Source organism: Pseudoliparis swirei, chromosome 7 (assembly GCF_029220125.1).
Source record: "Pseudoliparis swirei isolate HS2019 ecotype Mariana Trench chromosome 7, NWPU_hadal_v1, whole genome shotgun sequence".
NCBI classification, from domain to species: domain Eukaryota; kingdom Metazoa; phylum Chordata; class Actinopteri; order Perciformes; family Liparidae; genus Pseudoliparis; species Pseudoliparis swirei.
Genome location: NC_079394.1, coordinates 30,060,602 through 30,072,781, shown reverse-complemented (window position 1 = coordinate 30,072,781; position 12,180 = coordinate 30,060,602). Strand labels below are relative to the sequence as shown.

Sequence of the window (12,180 nt, the reverse complement as noted above, 5' to 3'; positions counted from 1 at the left end):
TATTTTTCACTTATACAAGGTCAAAATGTCGGGGCCGAAATCAAGAACAAGGGAAACAACGGGAAAAAAAGGTACGGAACAGCAAACAGTTGACCGAGAAAATTCTAGCCCACCTCATGGAGATGCTAGCGCAAACCAAGTCATAGCAGCTAGCCTGGCTAAAGTGTTAGAGGAGATCCTGGATTTTCGTCAAGATATGAATAAACAACTGAACGAAATCAAATCTGAACTCACTAAAGTTGACCAAAAAGTTAAAGAAGTGGAGAATCGTGTTGGAGAGGTAGAAGACCGCACCCAGAATATGGAGCAAGTGGTAACAAAACTGATGAAAGAAGTGACCCAGCTCGAGAATAAACTGCTGGACCTAGAAGGTAGGTCCAGACGGAAAAATATCCGAATGTTCAATGTACCAGAAGACGCAGAGGGGGCATCAATGGTGGAGTTCGTGGAAAAGCTCCTGCGCGATAAACTGGAAATACCCGAAACAACGGACATTGACATTGAGAGAGCGCACAGGGCACTTGCTCCGAAATCTACCGGAGTCGACAAGCCACGGTCAATAGTGATTCGATTCCTGAGATACAAGACTAAAGAAGAAATCCTACGGAAAGCATGGGGGAAGAAAAAAGTGTTTATGAACAATACGAGGCAGATATATTTTGACCAGGATTACCCCCCAGCAGTTCTACAGAAGCGCAAGGAATACTCCGAGGCTAAACGAGTTTTGAAACACAACAGTATTCGCTTCCAGACTCCATTCCCAGCCAAACTGCGAGTGCACTACGAGAACGGGACACGGCTCTACCAGTCAGCAGAGGAAGCGACGACAGATATGAAGAACAGAGGACTTCCCATCAACGTGTTCAGGGCTGGACCGAAGGAGGATTTAGCCGCGCAGCTGTCCCGCACTGCATGGGAGAGAGCGGAAGCCCCAGGACGGCGACGGGAGGACACATAACGAGAGCCGGAGGACCCGTGAACGGACGGAAGACGCTGTGAAATGGTGATAAATGTACCAACAAAAAAATTATTATAATAATAATTCGCTATCTAAACACAAGTATATTCCCTTCCCTGACAAATGTAAAAATATAAAGTATAATGGAGGGACCAGTCCTTAAGTTAGCCTTTGCAATGATAGACAAAGATTTTTCTCTTTTCTTTTCTCCCCCTTTTGGGACATTTCAGCGGAGGCCCTCTACCTAGGAAAAGGAGAGGCTTTCCTCCCAAGCTAGACGTTCCTTCTAGCTTAGTTAAGGGTCATTTCAGGACCTCAGCCTTGGAATCTATGTTATTGTGTTTTTTGTTCTATTGTGTAAAAATGTTCTTGATTGTTGTTTTTTCAGGGAGTAAATCATTTGAAATGTGTTTTAGCATAAAGATGCATAGACTTAATCTATGGCTAGTGACAAGATTAAAATAATTTCTTACAATGTTAACGGGCTGTTAAATCCAATCAAACGGTCTAAAATTCTATCTAAAATGAATAAGGAGAGGGCACATGTGGTATATTTACAAGAAACCCACTTAAATGATAAGGAGCACGAAAAACTGAAGAGAATGGGCTTTACTAACTTGTTTTTCTCATCATATAAGCTAGGACATAGGAGAGGAGTAGCCATTCTCATTTCTAAACAGGTCAATTTTGAAAAGATATCTGAAATCAACGATAAGGAGGGTAGGTATGTTTTAGTAAAGGGAAATATAGATGGAAATATAATAACTTTACTCAATAACTATGCACCTCCGGGAAGTGATATGGGATTTTTTCAAAAGATAATTGATATCATAATAACAAAAACAGAAGGCCTACTAATATGTGGGGGGGATCTTAATATCCATCTTCAACCACAACTTGATTCTTCAAGTGGGAAAACATATGAAACAAAATCTCTACATAGAAAAGTCAACACACTTTTCAAGGATGTGGGACTTATTGATATATGGAGAGAACTATTCCCACAAAGAAGAGATTACACCCACTACTCCGCTCCTCACTCCATTTACACAAGAATAGATTATTTTATAACATTTGGGAGGGATAGAGATAAAATACATACATGTGATATTGGGACAATTGATTTGAGTGACCATGCGCCTATTTATCTAACGGTTGACCTTGACCTACCACGAAATACTATATGGAAACTAAACTCTGGCCTTCTCAATGACCCTGGTTTCAAACAAGATATTAGAAAAGAAATGAGTGTCTTCCTAGAATTTAATGATAATGATGAGGTCTCACCTCTTATATTGTGGGATACTATGAAAGCGGTTTTAAGAGGAAAAATTATAGCTATAGCCTCACATAAGAAAAGACAAAGAAAAAGGCTCTAGAGGAGCTACAACAAAATTGAAGAATTTAGAAACAAAACATAAGGCCAGTTCAGATGGAAATACATTTCAGGAAATCGAGAAAACCAGAAATGAAATTAGAAGTTTAACCACACAAGACATTAAAAGAAACCTCATGTATCTGAAACAGAGACATTATGAAAGTGGCCCAAAATCAATGAAAATACTGGCATGGAAACTGAAGAAAAAACTAGCTGAAAATACAGTTCATAAAATACGACACCCTAGGACAAAGGAGATCCAAAACAAACTAAGTGAGATTCATGAAGCATTTGAAGCATTTTACAAAAAATTGTATACAAGAGTCCCAGGAGGAGACATAGCCCAGATTGATACTTTCTTGAGCACCCTGAAATTACCCACTCTTAATGAAGAGCAAAACCAAGAGCTAATCGCTGAGATAACAGAAAGTGAACTGCAAGCAGCAATTAGCAGACTTAAAGTAGGTACGGCTCCAGGTTCCGATGGTTTTACAGCTGAGTGGTACAAGGAGTTTAAAAATGACTTGATTCCTATCATACTTCCTACACTAACCTGGGTCCTGGAAAAGGCCCAAACACCTCCTAGTTGGAAGGAGGCCATTATTTCTGCCATTCCAAAGGAAGGCAAGGATAAAACGGAGTGCGTCTTACAGACCAATATCTGTTTTAAATGTAGACTATAAGATGTTCACTTCTATTATGGCCAGAAGACTTGAAAAGTTTATGACTAAATTGATCCACAACGATCAGACAGGTTTCATACACCAACGTCAAACACAAGACAATATACGAAGGACGTTACATATTATTAATCATAGAGCAAAAAACAAATTGGAAGCAATAGTAATTAGTATAGATGCTGAGAAGGCATTTGACTCCGTCAATTGGGATTTTCTTTACAGAACTCTTCATAGATTTGGTTTTCATGCCAGGATTATTAAAACCTTACAATCATTATACAATACTCCTACTGCAAGGGTCAAGGTCAATGGTTATTTATCAAATAGGTTTACCCTGGAAAGGGGTACAAGACAGGGCTGCGCAGGGTCACCAATATTGTTTGCACTTTTCCTTGAACCACTAGCCCAATATTTAAGACAAAACAGAGAAATAAGAGGCATTCAACTGGCAGAAAGAGAGCATAAGCTAGCTTGCTACGCAGATGATGTACTAGTTTATCTTAGCCAGCCAACACACTCTTTGCCCCAGCTGATGCTGGCACTTGAGAAATATGGAAAATTATCAGGATATAAGGTTAATGTGGGTAAAACCCAAGTACTATCGTATAACTATAATCCAACATCAGAAATGGAAAGCAAATACCCATGGTCATGGCAAGCAAAATCCCTTAAGTACCAAGGCATAAATATTCCAAAAGATCTGTCAAAACTATCAGAATATAACTACTCACCTATAAACAAAAAAATCAAAGAAGATATCACAAGATGGAACCTCGTACCATTCTTTAGTTTCAGCTCAAGAATACAATCTATTAAAATGAACATATTACCCAGATTGTTATATCTATTTCAAACCCTACCAATAGAAGTTTCTCAGGGCCAGCTTAATGAATGGGACAAAATGTTGTCGAGATATGTGTGGCAAGGCAAGAGACCAAGGGTTCGTCTTAAAACACTGCAGTTAGTAAAGGAGAAGGGAGGATGGGGTCTGCCATCCCTCAAGGAATACGACTATGCCGCCCAGACAAGAGCTATAATATGCTGGTGCAATCCTTCATATGATGCACAGTGGAAAGACATTGAAGAAAAAATATTTCCCATTCCAATACAAGCAATCATAGCTGACTCTAAACTGCAACACTACATAAACAGTTCTGATAATCCATGGGTCAAATTGACCCTTAAAGTGTGGAAGAATATCATTAGAGAATACAAACTTGAAGGAGATCTACTGTGCCTTAAATGGTGTGGATATGACTCAGACTTCACACCAAATAAAATGGACACCAGATTCAAAAAATGGAGAGATAATGGAATAACAGCTTTATGCAATATTATGAACATAGTTTAGTTTTGAAATGATTAAAGAAAATTATCTGTTTGAGAAACAGGACTTCTTTAGATACTTACAGTTGCGGCATTTTGTCAATGAAAATGTTAAAAAGGTAACACAGGTAAACTCCAGTCTCATCCAACTGACTAAGAGAGCCTATAAGTCAAATTGCAATAAAGGGCAATATCAGCCATATATAAATGCTTTCTAGAGCTTAAAACTCATTCAACAGCATACATTAAAGTAAAATGGGAAAAGGAATCTGGGATAGATATTTCTGAGGAAGAATGGACATTAATATGGGGGTATCAATGGAAATGTACCAGTTCAATGAGCTGGCGAGAGTTTAACTGGAAAAATTGTATAAGATACTTCATTACACCATCTCAGACATCTCATTATAGCGATAACATTCCTGTTTGCTGGAGAAAGTGTGGACACCAAAGCGCAAACCATTACCACATCTTCTGGGACTATCCCATCATTAAAAACTTTTGGAAGGCGGTACACAATGCTTTACAGGACATCTTTCACGAGGACATCCCTTTGGACTTTAAGATTCTGTACCTTGGAAATATACCTCAAAGCTGGCCGAAAGGGGACAGACTCTTGATAAATGCAATGCTGGTGGCCAGTAAAAAGTCTATTACCAGAAAATGGTTATTACCAGAGTGTCCTACAATCACATCATGGAGAGACATTGTAACAGAGATCTACAGAATGGAGCAGATTACAGCTCATGTTAACCAAAGAACGGAAACATTTCTTAAGCACTGGCAAAAGTGGTGCAACTATGTCACCGATAAATGGCCTGACTGTATTTCTTTACTCTATAGAAAATGATTTCTCCCTGCTTTATTTTAAAGTTTTGTTACTATGGTATTGTTTTTGTTACTTTATTTGCATATGTGTTTATTTTTTTGTTTTTCACTTCTCTTTATACAAAGAATCTGAAAAATGTCAATATGTGTATGTGAGATTCTGAACACTAATAAAATATAAATAAAATTTAAAAAAGAGAATGTGTTTGTGACAAATACACAATAAGTGAAGTGGACCAAGAGAATGGAGAATATGGGTCAGTGGGTAGCAGGTCTGCTTTTCAACCAGGGGGTTTGAGGTTTAATCCCTGGCCTAGTTCATGTGTCCTAGAGCAAGAAATGTAACCCTGATTTGCTATGATTGAAACAGGATTGTAAGTCGCTTTGGATAAAAGGGAAGTGATTTTAAAAGACTAACATCATGTGACATTTGGGCTGAGGTTTGACGACATGCAACTGATTAAATCATTTTACGATGAGGACCACTGGGAGTCTCTCTCCGAGAACACACAGGTTGATCGTGACAGAACTCTCTCTCCCAAGAAAAGTTCAGCCCTTTAATACACAGATTTCATCACATAGAGTCATCCTCAACTCGGATTAGTGCTGAACCGTCTTGGAGGAAAAGAATTGAGAGAAGAGGATCAGAGGCTGGAGCTGGTGGACAGTCACAGATACAACAGCAGCTGTTTGTGAGCGTGTGAGAGCAGAAGGGAATTCTGGGAGTGCTGAACGAGAACAAACACGTCCATTATCATTCACTTCGGAATCCACCGGTTGGACTGGTTGTGACGTCAAGAGATGAGGGGCGTGACCGCACGCACCCTCAGTTCAAATGCACACACACACACACACACACACCAGGACTGAGGGGAAGACATGAGCAGCTTCTTCTCTCCAGAGGTTCCTCCACACAGGTGAACGTGTCCGTAAACTGACCTGAGGTCAGTTCAGCAGGTGAGAATCTGACCAGAGGAATCTGGACATGTTGGATCATCAGGATCTTTCTCTCTTTAACTGGACGGTAGAAATGGTTCCTGATGCTGATTGGCTGATCATTTATTTTGCTTTCAGGTGTAATAATACTCTCTCATTTATATCTGAGCTAAAGGACAGTGATTTGATGAAGATGTTCACGTCTTATAATAACATAAGTGCTAAAACCTTGAAGCAACTTGAGTTTGACTCATGAATGAAATATGCGTCTGAACCGGTTTGACAGCTTCTGTTGCAGTGTGTGTGTCCTGTGACGTGAGTGTTGTGCAGCAGGTGTGTGTGTGAAGGTGTGGACTCTGCTATGCATCAGTGGGAGGACAGAGAGGAGGGAGTCCCTCCCTCTAAAACCTCTCTGTGTGGGGAACATGACAGCCAGACCAAAGCTCAGAGGTGAGGCCAGGACCGTTCTCCATGGCACGCCACTCCTCCGTCATGACTCACCCTCTAAGCTCTGAGTGTGTTGTGTTGAGCAGACCAGACTCACCTGGACCGGGACCTGGACCTGGACCTGGACCTGGACCGGGACCTGGACCTGGACCGGGACCTGGACCTGGACCGGGACATGGACCTGGACCGGGACCGGGACCTGGACCTGGACCTGGACCGGGACCCAGCTGTGTGTCCCTGAAGAGTGACCGGTCTAAGTCTACCCCGCTGACATTTAAAGATGGACTTCAGCCTGTTGAACTAAGGTGAGCTTTCATTAGGCGACTGTGTTTCCATCAGGATCCATCAGCAGAGGTCAGACCCTCCTTTACCTTTGACTTCAGGATTCCTTAAGACAGAACATAATATACAACTTGTACTTTTGTTTTCTCCAAAGAGTTCAGCAACAGAGATCCCAAGTGATCCCAGGAGACCTGGACCCCATATTTAAGGTGTGTGAGTCAGAGACTGTATAACATGTAGAGATGGTCAAAGAGTTGGATCGTTGATGGAGATTAGACGAGCAGGTGGAGCAACAGAGGAGACGTCCACCTGTCAATCAAAGAGGCCACGCCCTCTATGTCTCACCTTCAGGCCTAATATCATTTAAACGGCTGAGTTATTTATCTGTAGGGATGAACTCACTTGTGGAGCTTTTGTGTGTGGCACTGACTCGCTAATCACGCCACAGTGCACAGCGCTCATACAGGAGGACCAATGACAACGCAGTCCTGACGGCGTTGTCATGGAAGCGTAACGCCCATCTTCAAGTAGCCCCAAGGTTAAAACTATGCTCTGTAAGCACTGTGCTGTCGAGGATATCTCTGTTCACGCTGTTGTGTTTCAAGAATCTTCGAGTGCAGAACCGAGGAAGAATGTCTGGACAGTGGCAAATTATAATAAAAAGTGTTTAATTGAAAATATTACTAATGATCAATAACGGTTGCGATACAGAGTATAACTCAGCTGAGGGAGCATGAATCACTGCGTCCACAGACCGCCAGGCAGTTACCTGTCTAACAGAAGTCAAGCTCACTCAATCTAATCCTCAGCTGAGGGCTTCTCACAGGATCACGGCCTACATGCAGCTGACCTGCATGCAGTGCATCTCTGCCGTCATCCAAAGGTCAAAAAGCCTTGTCTCTCTGGTCAACATCTGTTTTAACCCTCCTGTTATGTTCGTTTCTTACATACAGCCGTGATGTTCCCGGGTCAATTTGACCCGGTTAATGTTGAATCATCCAAAAGTGGTCAGAAACCAAAACATTCTAAAAACTATAGTTTGTACCTCATCACCAACAACATTACTAACAATTAAATCAGTTTTTAGTGGAATTGAGTTATTTACCCCATCATAGATCAGAGTTCAATCAGGAGCACTCACTCGTTTTAATGAAAAATACATGTTCAAACTATTTTTTAGGAACATTAAAAGAATCTAAATCTAAATTGCATTAGTCTACCATAACATGTATTTTCTCCTAAATTTTATTTGCATTTTGTAATTTTTTTTTCTTTTCATGGGGTGATGTAGATAAATAGAGATGAGACACCTGTGCTGTTCAGGGTCATAATGACCCGCCCACTAAAAATCAAGCCAAATGAGTCATAAAAGATTTGTATTGAAAGTAAACTTTAGTTATGTTTATTTTTAGTGTTAAGATGCATAAATTATGTTATAAAATATGACCAAAGGCCAGCACACAGTCATCCTCTTGGTGCAGTCGTATGGATCTGCAGAGTGTAATGTTGTAGGACTGCTCAGCAACCATTTTGTATGTTTGGCCCTCCCCTGCTAAGGCGTGCGTGGAGTTTTCCCGCAGGGAAAAGTAAAGGTTCCCGTCAAAATAGTATCTGTATTTCTCGCACAGCTGGGGTCGTTAGAAAGAGAATGTGTGTGGGTCTGAGATTGGGATGAGACAGGGTGTGTGTCTCTCCCAGTCAGACAGAAAGTATATTAGAAGTACTATACTACATATTTATTAGTTGTGACAAGAAAGAAACCCTCACATTAGTGTCCCATGTCCAATAAAGGTGTATTTAGGGGGAAAGTTAGAAGATGATAAACATTGTTTCGTCTGTAAAGTGTCGTAGGGCTGCAACTAACGATTATTTTGATAATCGATTAATCGGTTGATTATTTTATCGATTAATCGGATAAAACTTAATTTTTATGTTCAACCCTTTATTCAAAACAGGGTCCGTACGGTCATGGAAAACCTGGAAAAGTCATGGAATTTTTAAATGGCTATTAGCAGGCCTAGAAAAGTAATTGAAAAAAATAAAATCCCAAAATATTTGGAAAAGTAATGCAAATTTGTTTTCTTCAAATGTTAATTTACACGGTATATATACGGTATGCTTTGGAATTCCAATTGTTAGTTTAAATACTACATCTTCTCACTTTGTCACGTATAGACAGAGTTTTCACAAAATGTTTAATCATGGAAATGTGGTTTAAAGTCATGGAAAGGTGCTGGAGATCCACTGGTCACCATGGTGATGAACCGTCACAAACAGACTGACAGCTCTCCTCTCCTGAGCAGTGGTCCCCATGTGGCCCCCTGATCAATATCAGAGACGCGTTCCGATTTATTATTTTTTTCACCTGGCCCGCTGCCGTTGAGATTACAGTGAGACGCGGAAAAAATGTGAAGTGGTGCTCTTCACAATAAAGCATCTTTGATGGACGTGTCGCGTCTCGGCCAATCAGCGTTCAGATGTCCACAGCGTTTGGGAAGTTAGGTTAGCTTGAATGTTAGTCCACTACATCTGCTGCTGTCACGCTGCACGGTGTATCGATACTAACAAAGTACCCGTACGTTCAAAACGATGTCATTTAGCATATTTTTTGTACCTATACTTCATTAAAAGAGCGATCAGAGCTCACGCGCTGCTCCGCTCCGTTAAAGTGTTGCAGCGAATGGCGTCGTGGCGTCGGGGCTTATCTCCGTTGCCTTTCTCCGTGGAAAAATATGTTCCGCTATCCGCCACGGAATATATAACCACGTTTTCAACGTTATACTCTTGTGGAAATGCCACACACGTCGTGACATGTAGCGCCCTGGTGTCTGGGGTCATGACGTCACCCGTAGGCGCACTCAGCTCCGTGAATGTCTCCGACTACGTGAAGGACTTCCGCATCCAGCGCCACGTGAGCAGCAGCAGCCAATTAGATTCATCAACAGAGGAGCAGCTCAGCGCTGATTGGCTCTCACAACGCAGCGTTCCGTCTCTCCCTACGCTCTTGTTTCTCCTGGCCGCTCTGCTCTCAACTCAACTTTATTATACTCCGTGACTTATTGAGCGCCGTAATAATCGCGCTGTAGGTGCGTGGAAAATAACGAAGAGTCGAGTGATTCTGCTTGCTCGTGGTTGTTTATTTTCCTTTCCAACACCTGTGTTATTCTCTACTTCCTGGTGAACCTTTAACCCCCCTCGTCACCAGGGATACGCCCCTTTCCTTAAAGGGCCCGCGTGAATTCGTATACCCCTACATGCCTCCCCCCAGAATTCACCTAGCCCCCACCAACAGCTCAATGTCTCAGGGCCCGGATCAATCGACCCGCACGACTCCGTGTCTCTGGGGCCGGGGGCAGGCCCTCCGTTGAGGCTTCCCCTTGAGTTTTGTTGTGGGCAAGTACAAGGGCACGAGGTCACCCCCGTTGTGGGGGTAAAGCCACCCTTACCGGCTGGTCCAGGTCCAAATGTGCAGGTTTAAGGCGGTTTACCGACACGTATTCCAGGCGGCCGCCCATGTCGATCTTGCAGGCTTTGTCTCCGGCCTCCAGAACGCGAAACGGCCCGATATAGGGGGGTTGAAAGGTTCCCCGGTGGCAGTCCTGGCGAACAAACACGTACTCCGCTGACTTGAGGCTGGATGGGACGTGTGACTGCGGCAGGCCGTGCTACGATTTGGGCACCGGTTTGAACAGCCTAGCCTTTGTTGAGCGAGAAATATCCTAAAACAGACTGAGTTCGAGGCGTTTAAGCTCAATTCAAGCAATAGGGTTTATTCAGTAACTGAAAGGTTGTCCGGCAGTTAAACGTGCACGGGCCTAATTCAACGTCAGCTCGTGGGGAGCAGACGAAACTAATGAAAAAAGGCGCTTAATCAATAGTGCGCAGGGGTTCTATAGGTTCTCCTGAAGGGAGCCTATTGGTCAAAGTCAAAGCTGCAGGCGGTGCTGAGTTTAAACAGAGCGGCCTGGTTGGAGCACTGGGTATCTCCACCCACACCGGCTCACGTCCGCGATTCCTTCTTCGGCTTTAGGTCAGTAGGGTCATGTGTCCACTTCCTGTCATTGATTGGCTTTAGGTCAGTACGCGGTCATGCGTCCACTTCCTGTCATAGAGGTAAAAACAGGATAAAGACAGGAAGTGGGACAGAGAGCGTTCTTTCGAAACCGTCAGCACTTCTCCTTTGTGCAGGAAAGTCAGCTCGAAGCATTTAACCTTCTTATATACGGTTACAATTCTGCAATGAGCTAAATATAACATGTATTCAAACATAGCATAGCATAAATGTATCTTTTATCCACAAATCCCCCTTTTCACACCTGCTAGGTGTGAATTCTAATTATAGCTACCCCCTTGACTACTGCTGTTTTACATCTCATCTTCACTGTCTGTAACCTCTGGGTCAGATGTAGGCTCCTTATGCCCTAAGAGTGGATAAGTCCCATACGGTGGGGGGGACTGTTCTTTGGACAGAGCCGTAGTGATTAGACGACCCATCATCGTCCGGAGACAAGGAACACAGCAGCAGCCACAGGTGATCAGGATACCCAGGAAGACTGCAAAAGAGACTGCAATGGACATGATCAGTGCTTTCCATTTGCCAAACATATTTTCCATCCATGTAGAGAATGGATTGTCAACACCGGAGGCCTCATGCATTTCTTTGGACAAAGCTTTCAAACTGCGAAGGGCCTTGGTAACAGATCCATCGGGGGCAGTGTTGTTGGGAATAACAGTGCAGCACATTTCACCAATCATGGCGCATACGCCCCCTTTTTCTGCTAAGAGCATGTCTAAAGCCATTCTGTTCTGCATGGCTATCAGGGAAGTAGGAGCTAATTGTTCGGATATCCCGGAAATTGCATCTCCAGTGAGATTAACTAAGCGTAAGACATTGTAATGTACATAATTGATACGATCAACATTTTTATTTGGAGTGACTGGGAGTAGTCCTGCAATAATAGGAATATTTTCAAATCCAGCAGCTACTTGATCAGCTAATTTGTATTCATTTGGAACTCCTCTAGGTATTCCAATTGCGTCTATGTAAGTTGGGCCCCCCTCTAAGTCAAACCCCGAGGCGCTTCTTTTGGCGAGAATGTGTCTTCTACGTCTGCGAGTAAGACCGACTGCTGGTGTGGACTCCTGCAAGACTTTGTTACCAACTAAGGTTAATGGCATCCCTAATCTTATCATTGCACAAACTCCACGGGTGGTATTGGCCATAATGCGGGGAAAGAGTCTGTTACCCCCACAGTAATAGAAGAGGCCTCCCCTGGCCCATGGGCCTACTTCAGAGCCGCCTCTGGTGGTATTGCACCATTTCTCGGGAAGTGAACCTACGTTAA

General features: G+C 42.8%; 1 pseudogene; it reads left to right on the top strand.

Annotated features, from left to right (window-relative positions):
* Positions 1–6,139: 6,139 nt before the first annotated feature.
* LOC130196683 (protein NLRC3-like) overlaps positions 6,140–12,180 on the top strand; it is a 30,419-nt pseudogene continuing 24,378 nt past the window's right edge.